Source organism: Canis aureus, chromosome 8 (genome assembly GCF_053574225.1).
Source record: "Canis aureus isolate CA01 chromosome 8, VMU_Caureus_v.1.0, whole genome shotgun sequence".
NCBI lineage: Eukaryota > Metazoa > Chordata > Mammalia > Carnivora > Canidae > Canis > Canis aureus.
In genome coordinates, this window is record NC_135618.1 from 77,069,699 (window position 1) to 77,094,087 (window position 24,389).

Genomic DNA, 24,389 nt, shown 5'->3' on the forward strand with positions numbered 1-24,389 from the left:
TTTATTTCTTTGAGAGTGAGACTGGGAGGGAGAAACAGACTCCTCACTGAGCAGAGAGCCCAATGTAGGACTTGATCCCAGGACCCTGAGATTATGACCTAAGCTGAAGGCAAATACTTAACTGAATGAGTCACCCAGGCGCCCCAAAAGGTGGTTTTATTAAAGCAAAGGAACAGGACCTGTAGGCAGAAAGAGCTTGCACCACCACTGTGGAGGAGCAATTGGTTATAAACTTTTAGGTTGGGAGGGGCAGAGATAAAAAAAAGTTTCCAAAAGGATTTTCAAATGTTAGAGAAGATTTACAGCATCCTGGAGGTCTGATTATTATCAAGCAAAGGTTGCTTGCTGCCTTTAGCAAAGCATTAAGACTGTTGGGAGTTCCTGGAGAAATGTCATCCTCTGCCTGTCTCAAGTATTTATTTGTCAATGGGCTGCAAGTTGTAAGGAGATTTAATTTTATCTACATTTCTCTTGCCCTTGTTTTCCACATTAATAACAGATACTTATCAGCTGCCCCAAATTTAAAAGTGGCCACTGATTATCAAACGATTATTATAGGACAAAACTGATATACTGGGAAATAAAGCAAGTTAGCACATGAATTTATAAATGTCTGGGATGCCTAGGTGGCTCAGTGGTTGAGCGTCTGCCTTTGGCTCAGGTCCTGATCCTACAGTCCTGGGATCGAGTCCCCTGCATTGGGTTCCTGGCAGGGAGCCGGCTTCTTCCTCTGCCTGTCTCTCATGAATAAATAAATAAAATCTTTAAAAAACAAAAAAAAGAACTTATAAATGTTCCATGAACTCAGAGATAAGAGGTGACCAAAGGCTTGAGATAAAATGAAGAGCCCTTATCTCTTTAAGGATCATACTAAAATATCTATAAATAAAAATGCTTCAAAATAATTCAGTGGGAAACAATATCTGAAACAATTAAAAAAAAAAGACAAAACATGATAGAACACTTCAAAACGCTGGAAATCAGGCATTAAAGAACAATGATGCCCGCGAGATGGGGAACAAATACAGTAAGCCTTAGGATTGCCCCAGCTTATTCCCTTGAGAGGTTTACAGGTTGGGAACCAACAAGAGGAACCCAGGTTGAGCTTGGTGCATTCCCCAAGTTAAGGAAATGGAGCTGAAAGTCAGAGAAAACCTGTGTGGTTAGTTTGGAGGACAGACAATCAAAGAGAAGAAAGGTGCACAGAGAGAATGTGGAGATCTGCTAAGGAGAGAGAACCATGTGAAATAACAAGGAACTATGTCCAGGACTCACGTAGGCCTGGAAGTAGTACCTGCTCCTACTACATGGAATGCAAACACCCATAATTCAGCATATATTGATAGTGTACCTAGGAAAGTCTTGGCTCAATACTAGAGAATAATTAGTCCTAGATGAAGTACTTCTTCAGACTTAGCTGACAAATCATTAAGCTAAAACACAAAAAGATCAAACTATCCAAATAATTTAATTGCATCACAGAATAAATTAAGAATATTTATAAAAATACAAAAATACCCAGCACCCAGCAAAATAAAATCACATCTGGCACCCAATCAGATATTACCAGACATGCAAAGAGGCAGAAAAACATAACAAGGAAAATAATCAAAACTGGCAAAGATACTAGAGTAATAATATAAACACATTAAAACAATTATTCAATATGCTCATGGAATAGTTACACAAGTATTCAAGACATGTGTCACACTGTGGTTTATGATAAGAAATATATATTTGGGGGATCCCTGGGTGGCGCAGTGGTTGGGCGCCTGCCTTCAGCCCAGGGCGCGATCCTGGAGACCCGGGATCGAATCCCACGTCGGCCTCCCAGTGCATGGAGCCTGCTTCTCTCTCTGCCTGTGTCTCTGCCTCTCTCTCTCTCTCTGTGACTATCATAAATAAATAAAAAAATTAAAAAAAAAAAAGAAATATATATTTGGCCTTGACCTCTCATTCCTGCCACAGAGCCCCTAAAACCCTTGAAATTTTTTTTAAAGATTTTATCTATTTATTCATGAGAGATACAGAGAGGCATAGACATAAGCAGAGGAAGAAGCAGGCTCCCTGCAAGAAGCCTGATTTGGCAACTTGATCCCTTAATCTGGTACCTGGGGATCACACCTTGAGCCAAAGGCAGATGCTCAACACTGAGCCACCCAGGAGTCCCAAACCCTTGGAATTTCTTAATGAGAGGGATAATGGTGTCTTTCCTTATGTTAATGAAGTGACTTTAAAAAAGCCAGTAGGTAAACTAAGGATGGGAGCTGGTTGCCAGGGGAACCAACAACCATGTTGATCTGAGGGTTGGAATTTTCAATCCTACTTCCAATCTCCTTGAAGGGGAGAAAGGCTAGAGATTGAGCTCAATCACCAATAGCCAATGATTTAATCGCACACCTATGTCATGAAGCCTCCATGAAAGCCCAAAAGGATAGAGTTCAGAGAGCTTCCAAGCTGGTGAATGCGTCCACATACCTACAGGGGCACACCTCAAACTCCACTGGGAGAGAAGCTCTTGTATTCAAGACCCTTCTAGACTTCACCCTATGTGTCTCTTCATCTGAATGTTCATTTGTATCCTTTAATATTCTTTGTTATAAAGAATAAGTAAACTGGTTTCCTGAGTTCTGTGAGTGGCTTTAGTAAATTAATGGAATCAACAAGGGAATTACGGGAATGTCCAATTTGTAGCCATTGGTCAGAAGCACAGGTGACAACCTAGACTTGCAACTGGTACCTAAAGTGAAAGCAGTCTTGTGGGTCCAATGGGACTGAGCCCTTAACTTGTGAAATATGACACTTTCCAGGTAGAGAGTGTCATAATTTAGTTAAATTTGTGAGATATTTTGTCAGTGTCCTTCGAGAATTGGCGAAGTGCTTGGAGATGTGGAAAAAACATACACATTACAATAAGGAAGATATAAAAAGACTCAGATCAAATTTTGAATGATGAAAATTTGGAGTTGAAAAATATACAAGATATTAATGGCAGGTTAGATACATTTCAAAACATTTCAAAAGATAAGATTAGTAAATATAAAAGACAAAGCAATAAAACCATCTGGAATGAAACACAGAGTGGAAAAAAATTTAATAAAAAGACAACTTTCAGTTTCTCATTGAGCATGAAGGAGCTTGGAAATCACCCCTCCATCCTCACAAGTAAAGAGCTGAACAAACTGAAAGAACAACTCTTCTTAGATGTGTCAAGCAAGTGAGGTCACAAGTGTTACTCTCCCAAGTGGGAAAGGCAGACCGGCAGATGCCAAGAAGTATGACTTCGAGAGCAGAGACTTAGGAGCAGAAAACTCTGGGAAAGTGGTACTGAGACAGGAAAACTTGAGCTATAGGTGACAATTTACTGGAGGCTCAGAGTAGGCAAATCTGCAAGTTAAAGATTCAAGGGGCACTATCAGACTTGTAAATTTTATCATTTGGAATACTATCAGGTTCTCACTGTAAAAATCAGAAAAATCTTCTCCTGCTTCTGACAGGGATAGGAGAAAAGTAACCACTTTGAAATACGCCAGAGCCTTTTGATCTTAATAAAGCCTGCCCTCAAAAGAAACTAATTTATCAATGCCTAACCAACCAGAGGGGAAGGGAGGGAGGGAACGAGGGAACGGAGGGAAGGGTGGGAGGGGAAATAATCCGCTCCAGTCCTCTCCACCATCCTCTCCAACCTAAGGGACAGGGCAAAACTAAAGGTACTTATGAGGTTCATGGCTGAAGGGCATCAGCTCATGGAAAGACTGAGACTTACTCCTAAGACAAAAAAATGCCTCGCAGCCTCCCACAGCACAGCACTACATCACTGAAGAACTATTCACCAGAAATCCTCTCACCCAGTACATCGTACATGGCTTTCAACAAAAAATTATAAGGCATACTAAGAGACAAAAAACAGTTGAAGAAACAGGACAAGCATCAAAAGTAGATTCATCTATGGCAGCAATGTTGGAATTATCAGACGAGGAATTCAAACAACTATGAATAATATGTTAAGGGTTTGAATGGGAAAAGAAGACAACATGTAAGAATTGGAAGACACTGTAAAGCTCAGAGAAGAAAATTCTAAGAAAGAAAAAATGCTGGGTTATCAAGAACACTGTAACAGAAATGAAGAAGGCCCTTGATGGGCTCCTTAGCAGAGTGAACACTGCTGAGAAAAAAAATCTCTGAGCCTGAGGATATGTCAATAGAAATTTCCAAAACTGAAAAAGAAAATGAGAAAAAAAGACTGAAAAGATAAAACAAAATATCCAAGAAACACAGAACTACAACAAGTGTAATGCATATAACAGGAATACAAGGAAAAGACAGACAAAAAAGACCAGAAGAAATATTTGAAAGATTAATAACTGAGAATTTGGGTGGCTCAGCAATTGGGTGTCGTCTGTCTGCCTTTGGTTCAGGGCATGATCCTGGAGTCCCGGGATTGAGTCCTGCATCCAGCTTCCTGCATGGAGGCTGCTTCTCCCTCTGCCTCTGTCTCTGCCTCTGTGTGTCTCTCATGAATAAATAAGTAAATCTTAAAAAAAAAAAAAACAAAAACAAAACACTGAGAATTTGCCCAAATTAATATCAGATTTATGACAGTTAATTTTACGTGTCAATTTGAACCATATGATGCCAAGACATTTAGTGTTACTATGTATGACTGTAACAGTGTTTCTGAATGAGGTTAACATTTGAATCAAGAGTAAAGCAAGTTGCCCTTCCTAATGTGAGTGGCCTTCATCCAACTAACTGAAGATCTGAATAGAACAAAAGGGCTCTCAGTAAGAGGGAACTTCTCCTGACCTCAGACTGGAACTTACACCATCAGCTCTTCTGGTTCACAAACCTTCAGACTCAGACTGAAAATACAGCAGCTGCTCCCTTAGGCCTCCATCTTGCCAAGCACAGATTTGGGGACTCCTCAGCCTCCATAATTACATGAATCAATTCCTCAGAATAAATCTCTTTACATATATAAATGTAAATATATATATATCACCATCCTACAGGTTCTGTTTCTCTGGAAAACCCTGATTAACATACACACCAAACCACAGATCCAGGAAGCTCCTTGGCCATCTGGAAGAGTCAATGCAAAAAGAAAAAGAAAAGGAAGACTATACCTAGGCATATCATATTCAGAATATGGGGGAAAAAATCTTTTAAAAAGTCAGAGAAAAAAACATCTTGCCAATAGAGGAGCAAAGATAATTAGTACCTCCAACGTCTCTTCAGAAACCATGCAAGCAAACAGAGAGTGGAGTGGAATATTTAAAATACAGAAAAAACAACAACAACAACAACAACAATAACAACACAAACTTATAATTCTGTATCTTGTGAAATTATTCCTCAAAAGTGAAGGGGAAATACTTTTACAGACAAACATTAAGGGAATTTGTTGCCAGTAGACCTATCTTGCAAGAAATTTTAAAAAGTTCTTTAGAACTGGGCAGAAACCAAGGTCTACATAAAGAAAGAAAAAGCATTAGAAAAATAATAAGTGAAGGTAAACTCAAAACTTTCATTTTTTTCTTATTCTAAACTGATCTAACAGATCTGTCAGAGTTTGTTCAAAATAATAATAGCAACAATGTATGAGTATGTATGCTTATGTATAAGACAAATGAATGAAAGCAATGATACAAAGAACAAAGAGAAAACGGAATTATTTTGTTATAATAAGGTGCTTCCACTACCCATGAAGTGGTATAGTGTTACCTAAAAGTAGATTTGGATTAGCTATAAGTATGTATTACAGACAAAAAACTTTTATAGTAAAATTCATGCTAAGAAAGGAGAGAAAACTGAATCATATAAAATGCTCACTCAAGGGAGAGCCCGGGTGGCTCAGTTGGTTAAGCTTCCGACTCTTCATCTCCGTTCAGGCCATGATCTCCCAGTTGAGTAATCAAGCTCCACACTGGGCTTTGTGCGGAGTCAGCTTTAGATTCTCTCTCCCTCTCACCCACTCACTCTCTTTCTCTTTCTCTCTCAAATAAATAAAATCTTTAAAACTTTTTTTAAAAATTAAAAAAAAGATGTTGTTGGGATCCCTGGGTGGCGCAGCGGTTTGGCGCCTGCCTTTGGCCCAGGGCGCGATCCTGGAGATCCGGGATCGAATCCCACGTCGGGCTCCCGGTGCATGGAGCCTGCTTCTCTCTCTGCCTCTCTCTCTCGCTCTCTCTCTGTGACTATCATAAATGAATAAAAATTAAAAAAAAAAAAAAAAAGAAAAAAAAAAAAGATGTTGTCAAATCCACAAATGGCAGAAAGAGTGAAACAAAAATAGCAACAAAGAACAAAAGCAACGAATAAAAACTAGTAATAATTATAGTAGATATTAATCCAACTATGTCAGAAATCACTCTTAACATCAATGGTCTAGGGGATCCCTGGGTGGCTCAGCAGTTTGGCGCCTGCCTTTGGCCCGGGGTGTGATCCTGGAGTCCCGGGATCAAGTCCCGCGTCGGGCTCCTGGCATGGAGCCTGCTTCTCCTTCTGCCTGGGTCTATGCCTCTCTCTCTCTCTTTCTCTCTCTCTTTCTGTCTATCATGAATAAATAAATAAATAAATCTTTGAAAAAAAATCAATGGCCTAAATCCACCAATTAAAAGCAAATTATTTTGAGAATGGATCAAAAAATAAGATCCAACTATATGTTGGCTCCAAGAAACCTAATTTAAATATAAAGATATAGATTAAAAGCAATCAGATGGAGAATGATATAACATGTTAACACCAATCAAAGGTAGAGTAGCTATATTAATGACAAAGCAATCAAATTTGCAAGAAGACCGAACAATCCTTAACGTGTGGGGCACCTAACAACAAACAGTCAAACGACATGAAGCAACAAAGGATAGAATTTCAAGGAGAAAGAGGTAAATCTATTATTATAGTTGAAGGTTTCAACAAACCTCTATAAAAAATGGGTAGATCCTACAGGCAGAAAATCAGTAACTCAACAAAATCATCAATCAACTGGATATAACTGACATATATAAACTATTATTCTCAACAACAGCAAAATACACATATACCTTAAGCTCACCTGGAACATACAGCAAGATAGATCACATTTAGGCAATAAAAGCAAATTTAAAAGAATAGCAGTTGGGATGCCCAAGTGGCTCAGTGGTTGAGCCTTTGGCTCATATTGTGATCTCAGTATCCTGGGATCAAGTCCTGCATCAGGCTACCCGTAGGGAGCCTGCTTTTCCCTCTGCCTATGTCTCTACCTCTCTCTGTGTCGCTCATGAATAATAAATAAATAATCTTTAAATAAAATAAAAGAATAGAAGTTATACAATGTATCCTTATAAACTACAATGGAATTAAACTAGAAATCAATAACAGAAAAATAGCTAGAAAAACTCAAAATACTTACAGATTAACAACACACTTCAAAACAATATGTGGATCAATGAATAATTATAAATTTTTTAAACTAAATGAAAATGGAGATACAACTTATCAAAAATGTGCAATGCAGTGAAAACCGTGCTTACAGTGAATTTCATAGCACTGAATGCATATTTCAAAAAAGAAGCAACAAAAGAAATAACAATTACAGCAGAATTCAATGAAATTAAAAACAAATCAGTAGAGAAAATCAAACTCAAAACCTAGTTCTTTTAAAAAAAAATCAATAAAACTGATGCTATTCAATGCTAAACAAACAAACAAAAAGCTGTCAAACCATGAAAAGACATAGAAGAACTCTGAATGCACATTACCAAGTGAAAGCAACTAATCTGAAAAGGCTACATATATTATGACCCCAACTAAAAGACATTCTAGAAAAGGCAAAACTATGGAGACAGTAAAAAGCAGTAAAAAGATCAGTTGTTGCCAAAGGTTGGGGGAAGTGAGGGACAAAAAGGCGAAGCACAGAGGATTTTAAGGGCAGGGGAACTATTCTGTATAATACTGTAATGGTGGATGCACGACAGTATACATTTGTCAAAACCCTACAGAATGAACAGCACCCAAGAAGGAACCCTACTATAAAATACGGAGTTTCCATGATAATGATGTATCAATGTTGGTTCATCAGCTATACCAAATGTACCAGATTTTTGTGTTTTTTTTAAGATTTATTGATTGATGAGAGACACAGAGAGAGAGGCAGAGACACAGGCAGAGGGAGAAGCAGGCCCCATGCAGGAAGCCCGATGTGGGACTTAATCCCAGGATGGCAGGATCACACCCTGAGCTGAAGGCAGACGCCAAACTGCTGAGCCACCCAGGCATGCTACAAACATACCAGTTTAGTTTGGGATTTTGATAGTGGAAGAAGCTGTGCATACATGGGAACCAAGAATATATGGAAACTTCCTGTACTTTCTGCTCAATTTTACTGTGAACTTAAAACCGCTCTAGAGGCACCTGGGTGGCTCAGTTGGTTAAGCATCTGACTCTTGATTTTTGGCTCACATCATGATCTCATGGGTCATGAGACTGAGCCCCGAGTCAGGCTCAACTCTCAGCAGGGAGTCTACTTGAAGATTCTCTTCCTCTGCCTTTACCCCCTCAACTGATTATCTCTCTTTCTCAAATAAATAAGTCTTAAAACACACACACAACACACAACACAAAAAACTGCTGTAAAAAATAAAGTCTATTTTTAAATGTAAAAAGAGCATCAGGGGGATCCCTGGGTGGCTCGGCAGTTTAGTGACTGCCTTTGGCCTGGGGTGTGATCCTGGAGACCCAGGATGGAGTCTCACAGCGGGCTCCCTGCATGGAGCCTGCTTCTCTCTCTGCCTCAGTCTCTACCTCTCTCTCTCTCTGTCTCTTACGAATGAATAAATAAAATCTTTTTACAAAAAAAAAAAAAGAGCATCAGTGAGCTCTGGAACGATTTCAAACATTTTCATTTATTTCTAATTAGAGTCTCCAAAGGAGAGGAGAGAGAGAAGAAAAACAAAAACATATTTGAAGAAGTAATGTACAGGTTTTTTCTCATTTTATAGAAACTATAAAACCCACAGACCCAAAAATCTCAACAAATTCCAAGTAGAAATTACCAATTTCAGAAATGAGAGGCTCTACAGATCACTACAGATTCCAGAGATATGAAAACATTGTTAAGAGAATATTATGAACAATTTTATGCTTGTAGATTCAGCAACCTAGAAGAAATGGACTATTCCTTAAAAGACACAACACTTACTCAAGAAATAATCTAGACTTTTATCTTTTAAAGAAATTGAAACTGTAGTTAAAAACCTTCCAATTTTTCCAAAAGGAACATTTACTAATAAGCCAGGGAAATCAAAATAAAAAATCCACAACTACTCACAAAATATAGTAAAAACAGGACAGGAAAGATGAGGAGGTCTCAAAGCAGTCAGGAAAATAGTGTACTAAAATAAGACAATTAGACTGACAACAGACTTCTCAAGAGCAACTACTGCAGCAAGAACAGTGGAATAGTGTCTTCAAAGCACTAAGAAAATTACAGGCAACCTAGATTGAACAGAACAACCCAGATTGAACAGAATCTTTTAAAAATTAGACTTTTTGGAAGGAAACTCAGAAACATTAAATCCTTAGAATTAAATTATAATATTTGTCCACACTGTCTATGCACAAATGTGAGCAGCAAAAACTAAGCAAACCCCATCTTTCAGAGAAAAAGAATTGGGAAAAGAGACCACTGGGGACTAGGGTAGTCCCTTATTAGTTTTGACAGTTTTCTCTTACCTCTTTGCCCTAATGGTGGCACCAGTCATGCAGAAATGCATAGTGATGGTGCAGGGAGGTAAAACTCTGAGAGAAACCCATACTTCTGGCCAGAATAACAAGAAAAGTAGCTTGAGGGATCCAGAGACTGTTGGAGAAATCCAGGGAAAAAAAGAGCCAGAGAAAGTTTCCCATAACTTTGCATATGAATCCATACAACTTCCAGCTCACACCTAGGAGAGACCTAAGGAAGCAGAGGCTTTGAGAATTACACCATGGAATTAACTGCCACCAAATCTATAAACTGGTATGTGGTATGTTAATGCAAAAGATGCATAATAAATAAATAAATCATGAATAAATAAATAAATAAATCTTTAAAAAAAAAATCAATGGCCTAAATCCACCAATTAAAAGCATATCAAAGTCTGGGATCCCTGGGTGGCGCAGCGGTTTAGCGCCTGTCTTTGGCCCAGGGCGTGATCCTGGAGACCCAGGATCGAATCCCACGTCAGGCTCCCGGTGCATGGAGCCTGCTTCTCCCTCTGCCTGTGTCTCTGCCTCTCTCTCTCTCTCTCTCTCTGTGTGACTATCATAAATAAATTAATTAATTAAATAAATAAATAAAATAAAATAAAATAAAATAAAATAAAATAAAATAAAATAAAAGCATATCAAAGTCTTAAAACTAAACTGATACCAGAAACACTGTTCACAGGCGAGGCAAATTTGTGGTTAGAACCTAACCAGCTTGATTGCCCACCAAAAAGAAAAAAGAATCATTCTCCAGAGAATTCTAACAGGTCTCTTAGACGTAAAACATAACTCCAAATATTCCTGAAATACAGAGAACCAAGAAAAATGATTCAATATTGAGGGAAAAGATAATCAAAAGATGCAAAAAATGGGAGGAAACACTCTTCAAGGATATGTAAGGCTAGCATAACTATATAACAAAAGATACAGATTTTAAGAAAAATTAGAATTATAGGTTATTATTACTCATGAAATAAATACAAAAATCTTAAACCAATAAAGTTGATAAGAGAGTAAATCCTAACAGTTCTCATCATAAGGAGAAAAACAATTTTTTCCATTTATTCATTTCTTCTTTATTTTCTTTCTATTGTATCTACATGAAAAGATAGATACTAGCTGAACCGATTATAGTAATCATTTCACAATATATGTAAATCAAACCATCATACTGTACACTTTAAACTTATATGGTAAGGGAACCCCTGGGTGGCTCAGCAGTTTAGTGCCTGCCTTTGGCCTAGGGTGCGATCCTGGAGTCCCGGGATCAAGTCCCACATGTCAGGCTCCCAGCATGGAGCCTGCTTCTCCCTCTGCCTGTGTCTCTGCCTCTCTCTCTCTCTCTCTATGCCTATCATAAATAAATAAATAAATAAATAAATAAATAAATAAATAAATAAATCTATCTTTAAAAAAAAACTTATATGGTGATGTATGTCAATTATTTCTCAATAAAACTGGAGAAATATCATCATAAAATACACATGGAAACAGTTTTTTAAAACCCTGACCCAGGGGCACCTGGGCGGCTCAGTGGTTGAGCACCTGCCTTTGGCTCAGGTCATGATCCCAGAGTCCAGGGAGTCCAGGGAGTCCAGGGATCGAGTTCCACATCGGGCTCCCTGCAGAGAGAGCCTGCTTCTCCCTCTGCCTGTGTCTCTGACTCTATCTCTATCATGAATATATAAATTAAAAAATCTTTATAAAAAAAGAAACTCCAGGTTAAATCAACATTAAAAATCTATTAATGTAACTTACTACATTAGTAGCTTAAAGGAAAGAAAAGTTGTATAAGTACTTCAATTAGATAAAATTTAACCTCTGTAATAGGCTGCTTCTAAAATGGCTCCCAACAATTCAGTCAGAAAAAAGAGTCCTTTAAACAACTTAAGGCTGTATCTCATGGGTCCTCTCAACTGAACAATACGGCATCTAAGAAGTATAAGCACACTGTCCCTTAGCCATCTCAGCAGGAGCCCAAAGCACAGAAGTGTTTATCTCAAAGAAACTTGTAGATATCACATTATCCAGTGAAATGAACACAAATGAGATTTACCAGAGAACACATAAAAGTTTTTGAGAAAAGTTTATCATCAGAAATACTGCCAACTTGGACTGAAAGACAAATATACAACTGGGAAAGAAGCACTGGATTACCAAAATTCTTCTGACAGGAAGTAGACTAATAAACCACATAACTTCAATTTGCTTTGTTAGACAAACATTTCATGAGTTAACACTATCTCTACCCTAAATAAGACTACAGGAGAGGGATCCCTGGGTGGCGCAGCAGTTTAGCGCCTGCCTTTGGCCCCGGGCGTGATCCTGGAGACCTGGGTGCAATCCTGGAGACCTGGGATCGAATCCCACGTCGGGCTCCCGGTGCATGGAGCCTACTTCTCCCTCTGCCTGTGTCTCTGCCTCTCTCTGTGTGTGTGTGTGTGTGTGTGTGTGTGACTATCATAAATAAATAAAAATTAAAAAAAAAAAGACTACAGGAGAATGTGTGATAACATTAATAAAAGCCTATGAAGCACTCAGTACTGTGCTAGTTGTTTCCCAGATTTTTTTTTACATAAATAATATTATTTATTAAATAATAAATAACAGGGGATCCCTGGGTGGCACAGCGGTTTGGTGCCTGCCTTTGGCCCAGGGCACGATCCTGGAGACCCGGGATCGAGTCCCATGTCGGGCTCCCTGTGTGGCGCCTGCTTCTCCCTCTGCTTGTGTCTCTGCCTCTCTCTCTCTCTCTCTCTCTCTCTCTCTCTATGTCAATCGTGAATAAATAAATAAAATCTTAAAAAATAATAATAATAATAAATAACATTATTTATTTTTTTTTTATTTTTTTTTATTTTTTTTTTTAATAACATTATTTAATAATAATAATAAGTACCATTTATGCCCTGTGCTTTGCTAGGGGCTTTATAGTAATTTTATTTTAATCATCACAACAATTTATGAGATAAATACTATTATCACCATGACCAATGGACACTGTTATTACCATGCTAATAATTATGAAAATATTTGATTTTCGAAATATTTTTCACATTTTTGACCACTTACTAATGCCACACACTGGGCTAAGGCTTAATAGTCATTCTAATTTAGTCCTCACAACAACTCTATGAAGCAAGTATTATTATCATCCCTAGTGGATATTAACACCATCCCTAATTTCTAGGATAAGAAAAGTAAGGGGGCAGATGAGGTAACTAACTTGATTGGCAAAATCAAGTAACTCATCCAAGGTCATATAACTAATAAAGGACAGAGGTGGAATTTAAACCTCTGTCTGACTCTAAAGCCTATGTTTAGCCAGTTTCACACTCATTATTTTATTTAATATTCAGAAGCCCTGTAAGGTAAATAGAACTGAGGGGTTAAGAGTAGAGTTTCTGAAGACAGAAAGACATGAGCCCATGCCCTAGCTTGCCTGTTTCAACTGAGTGAGGACAAGCTCCTCAACCTCTCTGAGAGAGAAAGTCTTTACCTATAAAATGGTTTTTGAAGTACCTACGGGTACGTGTGAAAGGATAAATACGAAAAGTAAATGAAGTAACAGTACCTGGCACACAACAACTATTCAGTAAATTTTAGAGGATATCATCATTATCATCATCACCACCTTCTCCATAATATAGTTTAAAAAACAGAGACACAAAGAGGGATGGTAGTTTGTCCAATGTTATAAAGCCAGTCAGTATCAGTGAAAAGTTTTAAACGCAGGTCTAATCAGCTTCAAAGTCTGAACTCTTTTTCGTTTGCCAAGGCATCTCATGAAGGCACAGGAAGCTTCACTGTGAATAAGGGACAGACAGGGCTAGGCAGGGAAAGGGGAAGGCCCCAGAGTCAGGCTCCCATAACTCCCAAGGACACCAAGACGCAACAAAACCAGAGATAAGGAAGCAGATCCAGCCACTTGGCCCCAAATGTTAAGGACTATCTTCCTTTGACAGCTACAAAATAATCACAGAGACAGACTCACCAGACCCAAAAACAGCCATGTCATTCACTCAAGACAGCACAAGAAATCTCAAGGCTGTCATCTCCCTAGTCAGGTTCTCTATAAAAGACCAGCCAAAAAACCTTCAGTGGCAACCCTGTCAGGGTCCCTCTCACATGAGAGCTTTCTCTGTATCATTGCTTTAAAAACTTCTATCGCTTTACTCACTCTTCTTCAATGAATGAAGATTCATTCTTCAACTCCATGAGACAAGAACCAAGCTCTCCCACATCAACTGCACAGAGGGAGGTCTTCAAGGAAGGGAAATCTGAACTGAACACTGCAATACAACCTGAGTTGCTCAGATGAAGAAGTGAGTGAAATGTACTATAAGCAGAAGGAGCAATACAAAGAGCTGTATGGAATATTTGAGTAGATACAATTACTTCAGGGCAGTTGAAGAAGTGAGTGAAATGTACTATAAGCAGAAGGAGCAATACAAAGAGCTGTATGGAATATTTGAGTAGATACAATTACTTCAGGGCAGTTGGGGCCCAGAGAAGTAGAAGCGAAAAAGTCAGAGTTTGCACATGAAGCCAACACATTAAGAGGTAGCATGACTCTGAGGCAGGAGTTTTTTTTTTTTTTTCAAAGATTTTATTTTTATTTATTTATGAGAGAGAGAGAGAGAGAGGGAGAGAGGCAGAGACACAGGCAGAGGGAGAAGCAGGCTCCATGCTGGGAGGCCAATGCGGGATCCCGGGACTCCATCCCAGGACTCCAGGATCACGCCCTGGGCCAAAGGCGGGTGCCAAACCACTGAGCCACCCAGGGATCCCCTGAGGCAGGAGTTCTTAAAGTGAAATCTGCAGAACAGGACATTACGCATTACCTAAGAATCTGTTACAAATGCAAATTCTTGGACTTGTCACTAATCTGAATCAGAGACTGGTATCTTTGGGGCACTTGGGTGGCTCAAATGTTTAAGCCCCATGTTGGGGCTCTTGATCTCAGGGGATCAAGCTCATGAATTCAAGCCCAGGTTGGGCTCCACACTGGGTGTGAAGCCTACTTAAAAACAAACGAACAAACTCGGCTTTTTCAAAGTCCTTGAAGTGATTCTAATATATGGCTGACATCTGATGAGATGATTCAGAGCAATGATGGAACATAATGTTTCAGAAATAATGAAATCATCCTTTACTAGTCAGGTAATTCAGAACAGGGAGAGCACCATGATGTTCTGAATTCAGAATAAGGAGAAGACAATAATATCTGAATAGGCACTAGGTATTACTAACTATGATATACTTGGCTTTTCTTTGACAAAAATTACTCTATAAAATCAATTTTCCCTATGCTTCATCTTAAAAATACATTCTCAAACATAATTACATTTTAAATCTTTTTTTAAAAAATCTTTTAAAGATTTTTTAAATCTTTAAACACTGCCCCAAAATAGTGTCCAACCAAGACTTAATACCTAATCTAATTGCAGTTTCAATCTGCCAGGAATGTAACCTTTAACCAGTCAACATAGAATTTCCTGTCAATGCTAAGATTTTACTGAGAAACCCTTTCCACTCCCCTGAGGAAGGTAACCTTGTCTAAACAATGCTTTCCGTGTAATAAATTCCTTTCTTCTTTTTTTCATGCCCTCTCTCTGCCTTTAAAAACCTTCCTCTCATGTAGTTCAGTGGACTTCCCCTCGACTTGCTAGATGGGATGCTGTCCAATTCACGAATCCTTTAAAAAAGCCATAGGACCTTCAAATTTATGCAGTTGAATTTTGTTTTTTAACAACGTTGGTGGCAGCAGTGGGATCTAAAGAAAATTTCTGACAGCATTCAGGAACAATGAAAAAACAAGGGCACGGCGCCCTGCAAACCCCTTTGAGTTAATGTCTTTCTTGTCATTTCTTTTTTTTTTTTTTTTTAAGATTTTATTTATTTATTTATTCATAAGAATACAGAGAGAGGAGAGAGAGAGAGAGGCAGAGACACAGGCAGAGGGAGAAGCAGGCTCCATGCAGAGAGCCCGATGTGGGACTCAATCCCGGGATTCCAGGATCACACCCTGGGCTGAAGGCGGCGCTAAACCACTGAGCCACCCGGGCTGCCCTCTTGCCATTTCTAAAGGCCACTGGTAAGTCCTTTGTGGTCTGAATTCTGCTCTTTTGTATTCAACCTACTGATCTAATTGGCTTTCCAGTCCAGAGTTAACAGGTCAGCCTAGATTGACAAGTGGCAACGGAGCACAGTCTTTAGTCGCTGTTCACAGCCCAGTCCACAATTCCACATTGGAATTCCTTCCCCAAAGACCCAGTCTGAAACTCCCATTTAATAGATGCTGCTGATTTAGGGCTGGTGGCCATAGGACCTTCTCTCAGCCAGCCCACAATGACATCTTTTGATTACTGCTGGTATGTTGAGGTGCACGTGTTTGTCCGGTTTTGTGTAGCAAAGGCTTAGCTGATGAGGTCCTTGAATTCTAAAGAGTCAAATATAACCACCTTCTGGCACACCTGTTTATTTTATGTCTAAAAACAATGGAGCCGGGTGTGTGTGTGTGTGTGTGTATATATATATATATATATATATATATATATATATATATATATATATAGAAATGGCAAAATTTTACCAAAAACCACCTACAATTACAATGGCCGTGATGGGGGGCCATTCCAATTAGACAAGATCATCTAAGAAGTGCCCTGGAAAACAAGGGTTCCCAAATTAAACAGGATACCTATTTTAATTGGCAACAGAGGTCTCCAAAAGGTTCCACAATTCTAAAGTAGTTTTCACTGCAATCATTGCAAAAGTCTAAAGAAAAATTTAATGTGAGGAACCTAAAACGATATTATAACTCCCACACCTCCCTCTTTCCTCCTGAGTACTCATTCTACTAATCCTCAATCTGAACTGTTTTTTCCACTCTGAAAAGACCACACAACTATAAACAAAAGTCTTCCAAATTAGTGGCCTTACAGATAACCCCATATCTACCTTCAAAAGAGGGTCACCACATAGGCCCCTCCCAGAGGGGATAAAACTGAGGAATTTTCTGGTAAACTGTTACATTATTTCTTTAAACAGAGAGAAACTGGTAGATACCAGAGTCCTCAGAGGGGATCACAGAAGAAGGGACAGAGGCCAATGAAGGGTAAAAATTCTTATCAAAATCTGTTCTTCTGAATGTCTGTAGTGCCCAGTTGAAAGAGGAAAATAAAATTTCACTTTATCTCTTCCCTTCCCTTCCAAATCCAAATTCATTGTTTATTGATCCTTTCTCTCTCCTGGATAGCTATTGTCTTCTTGCTTACACAACTGGGCTTGGCTTTCTGCCTCCCTGGGGACATGTAAACTGTTGGCTTTCTTTAGGCTATTTATGGGAGTGATTGGATTTTGGGAAGATAATATCCTTTTCCTTCTTTGGGACCTATCTTATATCCAAGGGGGGTTATTCCAATACTGTCAGAAATATTTAAAATTAAAATTCTGTAACCTAGAGGAAAAGAAACCAACTGAGGATAACGTAGTTGGACTAATGTTGTAGGTTTATCAATATATGTTGTCATTTAAATTACAACCCAATTCTTTGAGAAATTAAAAGCAACTGTCTTAATCTTGCACGTCTTTTGCAAAACAAAAGTCAGCTCCAGAGGCAATTCAAAATTCACCTATTCCTTCACCAGTCCCCAGACCCCTTATTTATCTCAAAAGGCTTGCAAATTATTGGTTGTAGGAAAGCAATGTCCATCTTGGAGAACTTAAATTCTTTCAGTCCCTTGGTGTTATAAACACAGCTCAAAGGAAGAAAAAAGGGGAAAAGGTCTTTTTAAAATGCACACTGCTAGAAGGGCTCTTAGAAGCTCTAGCAGTCTTCTTAAAATTAATTTCAGGGACAAATATAAATCTTAAGAACCTTCTCCACAAATATTAGTAACTATAACATCTTTGCATTTATCTGTTAGTGTATATGTTATAAATGTGAGGTATTATGCTACCTCTGGATAGTATTGCTAAATTAATTTGTGAAAGGCTCTAATTAGTTGGTTTGAAGACAAGTGTTTATAAGGATTGGGCATTCTAAAACTCTCAAAAAGACAGGAACTAACCCGTATGTTTTTCAAGTTCACCTAATCTGAAAAAAACATTCTATATAAAAGCTCATTTAAGGTTGATGGTTAATTAAAACAGATGTATTTAGAGTTATCAATACCAAATATAAAACTTATTCTACCTAAGTTTATTAGCCAAATAAATTCATATTCTCTTACAAGATCTACCAACAAAAATACAATAGCTTGGGATAATGGCTGACTTTTGTCTAATGTTTAATGAAGTTTTGTAAGTAATCTAAACATATTAAAAATAAGTAAATAAATGTAAACAAGAAAAAAGTTTACAAATAATTCTCAGCAATATTTATGTCTGCTTTAAATAGTTTTCCCAAATCTTTTTGGTTACTTAAAATCTTAAAGTTTTGCTAAATTAGGTTAAATGATAAGTTAAATTCTTTAAATACCAGGTCATTTCCAAATAAGATAAAATACTACATTAATTATTGAACATAGGTTTAACTACTTTAAGCTTCTTGTTACAGAGAAACTAAAAGATATCTAGAAGTGTTAGTGCTATGCTGAAAAAATGAAAAAGGCAAAAAAAAAGTAAAAAAAAATAAAAAAGAAAAAGGCAATCCTTCTAAAAATTATAAAATATATTAATAAGTTTGCAAATCTAAAGAATGCTGGTGTAACAGTTCACGATTGCTAATTTACTGGCTTTCATAGAAATTAAGGTTTCCAAGAATTAAGAATTCTAATATAATTTAAGACTACTGGAAATAATAAGGGAAACAAGTCTTCATGCAAGTAAAATAGGATGTGTGGTTTTGATTAAGAAAAAGTCTAAAAAATAGAAATAACATTTTTACTGAAAGGAAAGGAAGTAATTTTATCCTAAAATGACACCGGTTATTTATTTAGTTACCTATTTTTGAAACTGGTTATTTAAAAAGGGAAAACTGAACAAAATCTGAATGTAAAAAAAGAGAATTATAAAGTCTGTGGAAAAGAAATCTTTGGAAAGAAGTTCCAATATGTGATCAAGCTGACTTTAAAGCAAAGCAACAGCAGTATACTCTATAATGACTGTGACAAGTGGGTAAAGTCCATTCTGCTTCTGCAAAAAAATGGCCTCTGGTTGCAACAAAACAACAGTCTGCTTCTGAATCAGAGAAATGAAGATGGATAAATAACGTATAAATGAGTAGTCAGAGCGATGGGAAACCAAGATGGCTGTTTGCTCTTCCTAATTCTCAGACAAAACCCATGTTTTCAGTTTTTGCATTATTTCTTCACTCACTATGGTGCATTTAAGATGACTCAAATTATAAATAGACATTGGTGGGGAAACTTTTATAAAATTGTGGAAATAGTCCGTTAGTAATGTCTGACTTGTCAGGCCCATCCTGAAAAAACGGTTTTTTGTCTCTGGCAGCCTCAGATCTCCTCCCGCTGGACCCTTTGAAGATCTACAACTAGATATTATTCAGCTGCCATTTCGTATGGGTTATCAATACGTCCTTGTTATTGTGTGTATGTTTTCCAGATGGGTTAAAACCTTTCCCTGCCACAGGCTGATGCCTTCACAGTGAGGGGAAATAAAAACAAAACTGTTAAAAAAATGTGTTTACCACTTGGGATATAACTTGGGATATATTCTCCAGGGGTTGAGGCCTCCACTTCACTGGGCAGCTCATACAAACCTTATCAAAAACTTTGCAAACTGGGCAGCCCAGGTGGCTCAGCGGTTTAGAGCCGCCTTCAGTCCGGGGCCTGATCCTGGAGATCCAGGATCGGAGTCCCACTTCGGGCTCCCTGCGTGGAGCCTGTTTCTCCCTCTACCCGTGTCTCTGCCTCTCTCTCTCTCTCTCTCTCTGTCTCTCAGGAATAATAAATAAAATCTTAATAAAAAAATTATGACGAAGAGAAGAAGTATCCTATGTTAAGGCAGACTGCTTCTGCCCAAGACGATGGATCAAGACTGCTGCCTACATTAACAGAACATGAAATCCTTTCTCCTTTCCTCTGCCCCTGGTGTGGAAAGATAATGCCTTCATCTTTATCTCTCAGGCCACTGGTAAGGGTGTTAACCTTTCTTTGGAATTTAGAACAACCTTTTGTTTCAGGCTAGAAGAAAATCTAACTATGGCCCAGCTTTTTATAAGCAAAAGAAGACAATTTATTGGCTGACTCCCCTGAATTTACATCATGAATTAAAAGGACCTACCAAGAGGCTTGCAGGATTCAAGATTCACTCCTTTTGGCAGGTCCCTACTTTATCATTTCTATAAATTTTGGAGGATGTGATAATCAATTTTTTCTTTTTTTTTTAAGATTTATTTTAGAGAGAGTCAGCATGTGGAGGAGAGGGGCAAAGGTAGAGGAAGAGAGACTCTCAAGCAGACTCCTTGCTGAGTGCAGAGCCTGATGGGGGGGGGGGGGGGATCAAGACCTGAGCTGAAATCAAGAATCAGATGCTTAATCAACGACTGCTTAATCAACGACTGAGCCACGCAGGCGCCCTGTCCATGTATTTCCTTTGAAAACAAAACAGATTCTCAACAGGAGGGGAGAGAGCATTTGGCCATCTCTGGAAGCATTTTGATTGTCACAGGAGTGGGGAGGGTATTTGCTACTGGCATCTATAGAGCCAAGGATGCTGCTAAGCATTCCATAACGTACAGGACAGCCCCCACAACAAAGAATTATCTGGCCCAAAATGTCAATAGTGCCAAGGTGAAAAAACACTGCTCTATTCCTCAGTTTGATATCACATTGTCCAGGAAGGCCTTCCTGAACACCCTAGATTACCTCTTCTTGGTTTCCCATAATACTTAACATTGTATTGTATATAAATCTATGCCTTCCATTAGATCATGTGTACCTTTAGGACAGAGACTTTACAGTATGTAAAGTACACAGTGTGTACTCAGTGAAGTAGCAGAGACTGCTATCTGCTTATCCCAATATCCAGCCTATATACACCTCTTAGTAAAAGAAACATCAATTCTCAGTTGGACACATGGTCACTTAGAATAAAGAGTTCCTTTCCTAGCCTTTTATATATGGACATTAGACTAAGGTATGGCCAGCAGAATGCAGGAAGGGCTACCTGAAGTATAAGAGAATGAAGGAAATTCATGGGAAATGTCCTAAAAATATATTAAATGTCCAGACTAACCTGACCCTGCTACTTAGGACATAGATGATATGACTGGAGCGCCATCTTAGACCACGGGGCTGATGGGTGCCAGAAACTGGAAGCAGCCTAAATGCTAGATGACTACAAAGCTTCTAAACCAGGCTTGGTCGGCTTTCTTTTACACAGCAGCCACCATTTTGTTTAAAACCATGCTTATTTCGGGTCTCTATTTTTTTTGCAGATACCTGATCTAAATTAATAAATGATCTAACACCCAGCTTCTGTTTTTTTTGCCATCAGATGCCATCTTCTTTAAGTATAAACTGTGCTTTATTAATTTATGTTCTTGTTCTGCTTCTTCTCATTCTTCACTAACACATTCTGAAATACAATTTTTCCTCTCCTCTTTCCTTGTTTATTCAATTACCCTTCTCCAGCTAAGGATTCTCAGCTACTTATAATTTGTAATAGAAGAACAGTGATTTCCACAACTACAAAAGCATCACTCTTAGGCAATATCTGATTAACAACCAGGTTTATGAAGCGAGAATTACAATGTTCACAAGGATAAGTAACCCAAAACAATTTTTCAAAAACAAAAAAGGCAATATTTATAAAATTCTTCTGGGATATTTTAATCTAAGCTAGTCTAGTAGAGCTCAGATAATCCTAATTTGCATGCTATTAATTTTATACACTGTAGAGATGATAATTTGCATGAATATCGTCTTTCTCTTAACTTGCTCATAATATTCTCACTATCCTTAAATTTCAGAAAATTTTCAAGTGGATATTTTGTTATATCCTTCTGTTAATTCTATAAGATATTATAAAATTTTTAAATTTCCAGACTAAATTCCACTCCCTGAAATATAACCTTTAACCAGTCAACATGGGAATTTCCTAGTCAGCACTAGCAAATTTACTGATAGACTCCATCCATTCCCCTTAGGAGAGCAATCCTGCCTAAAACAAAGGTTTCTTTGCTAATAATTTCCTTTTGTTCCACTAATTCTCTACCCTTAAAAATCTTCCATTTTCTGTAGTCCTTTGGGGCTCTCCCTCTACTTGCTGGATGGGATACTGCCTAATTCATGAATTAATAAAGCCAATTAGATCTTTAAAATGTACTCAGTTATATTTTTGTTATTTAATACTTTCTTTGTTCTGGATCTGACTTCTAGTTTTCTCTCTGTTTTACTTACTAGAAGCTTCAGAGTGTTAATTTTTGTATTCTTATTTGGTCTCTTGTACTTGCCACTGCTACTATATTTTTCCTTCTAACCTATTCGTGTTTAATAGGTGTATATCTTTTTTCTACCCCAAGGGCAGATAACTTCTCTCTGAACTGTAGTTGTGATTCTTGTACTTGCTTCTGTTTAAGGGTTACCATTAGTGTTATAGTGCTCTTTTCACCTAGTAAACTTGTTTACTGATCCTAGGTTTATAGCTTTATTTAAGTCATCCTTAAGTATACATTGGTATACTTTTTTGTTATTGTTATTGAAGATTTTTACTTGTTCTAGGCAATTTCACAGTATCTTAATGAGTTTAAAAGCAGGAGCAATGCCATATACTCCAGTAACTTCCTGAATGTTCCAGATGGAAATGACTCAAATTCCACAAAAATTCCACAATAATGAGACAAAGTTAATGTAAATAGCCTCAAACTTTATTTTTTCCATTTCGTATTCAAATTATTTGAGAAGCAGACTCAAGTAGTAGATACCATTCCCTAATCAGCAAAATTCTACTGCTTTTTCAATCATTTGGAGAATTCTACTAGAATCCACCTATTTGTATGGGATGTTTTCCTTAAAACACACTCCCCCTCATTTCTATGCAAACATTTCTTGAAAGATAAAGGCAAAAAGACATTTAGAAATGCCTCAATTTTTTTCTACGCTATTATTCTGAAAGAAATAAAGAGCTCAGTGAGTTCTATATCATTTTTTGGAGCCATTGTATTCAAGAGTACAGCTCAATTTAATAAGAAGTTGAACAGTATGGGTGAATAATTTATTAAAACAGAACAGAGTATTCAAAACATCAAAATTACAACATCAATCACTGGAGAAACTAGTTCTACTACTGAACTTGCAATGACTAACTAAAAGCATCAAGAGTACTGTACATGAAATTCTATAGCTGTACCTTAATGCAGAGCTAAACTTAGCCAGCCAAAGCAATCTGTTTTCATCCCTTCCCTACTCATTAAATACTTTGCTTTTATTTTCAGTTTTTTAAAAAAGCCTAGCTTATATACAGTAGTCTAATCAAGGCCACCCCGGAATGAAAGAATGCTTTCTTCTACCAAATTCTTTCATAAAAAATTTGCTTACATATGCTAGCAAGTGATTACCTTATGCTCCTACTATAACTGAACTGACTAGGAAGGCAAGAGGCACCTCTTTGACTGAAAATAACTGAAATTTCCTAAGCAAAGCAAAGTTTAATTTTCATAGTTAACAAAATAGGGCAAGGAGAACTGTGACAACTTTCTTTATCATTATCTTCAACAATTTCTGCATATGATCCTGAGCTATCTGGTGATATCTTCAAGCCTTCAAAACTGCCTAAATATTTTCAGTATTTTAGTACTAAATAATGCCACAATTAGTGTTAAAATACTTTTTTTAAACAATTTTCCCAAAATAAAAATGTTCATAGGAAGGCACACCACACAGGATGATTGACTCTGGGCCATGAAAACCTTATGTCACGACTCTCAGCTAACATGGAAAACTTACAACTTGGTACTTATTGATGGAATAATTCCATGTTTCTCTCTTTATCTCCCAATTAACTCTTTTTGAGAGCTGGGACTCAGTCTGAAAAGAGGCAGTACAGCCTAAATTAGACCTGCCTCAAACAATGTAGCTCTGGGAAGATCTATTTCAAAAAAGAGTTCAAATGTTATTTTGTTTTGTTTTTAGGTTTAAAAACATACTTGCACCCACCCAAAAATTAAAAGGACTCTGAATACCTAATGTTGGCAAAGATGCAAACCAGCTAGAACACGTTCCTATATGGTATAGCCATACATTAATGGTACAGACAATGTGGAAAACAAGTATCTGTTAAAGACATATAAAGATACATATCTTATGATCCGGTGATTCTACTCATTAGTATATACCCAAGAGAAATTAATGCTCTGTCCACTAACAGTAATATACAGGAATGATCTTACCAACTTTATCCAATAGCCCCAAACCAGAAACATCAAATGTCCACCAATGAAACAATGGAAAAATTGTGTTTTATTTATATACTGGAATATTACATACTTATGAGAAAGAATCAACTGCTGCTATTTACAACGTTATGGGTAGATCTAATGTTAAATGGAAGAAGCCAGGCAAAAAATAGTAAATAGGCATGCTTACATTTATATGAAGTTCAAACGCAAGCAAGACTGTTTCTGAACTTCATATATGATGTCATAGCCCCTCTGGTGATAGAGGTCAGGTCAGTGGTTACTTTTGGTTTGA

General features: G+C 37.6%; 1 protein-coding gene and 1 long non-coding RNA gene across 3 annotated transcripts in view; one reads left to right on the top strand and one right to left on the bottom strand.

The window, feature by feature from the left end:
* TPST1 (tyrosylprotein sulfotransferase 1) overlaps positions 1 to 24,389 on the bottom strand; it is a 144,023-nt gene that overhangs the window by 74,941 nt on the left and 44,693 nt on the right. The window lies entirely within an intron of this gene.
* On the top strand, positions 15,263 to 19,663 carry LOC144319773 (uncharacterized). The gene is made up of 3 exons (XR_013385497.1): positions 15,263 to 15,826; positions 16,783 to 16,849; positions 19,189 to 19,663. It is a non-coding gene; the product is annotated as an uncharacterized LOC144319773 (long non-coding RNA).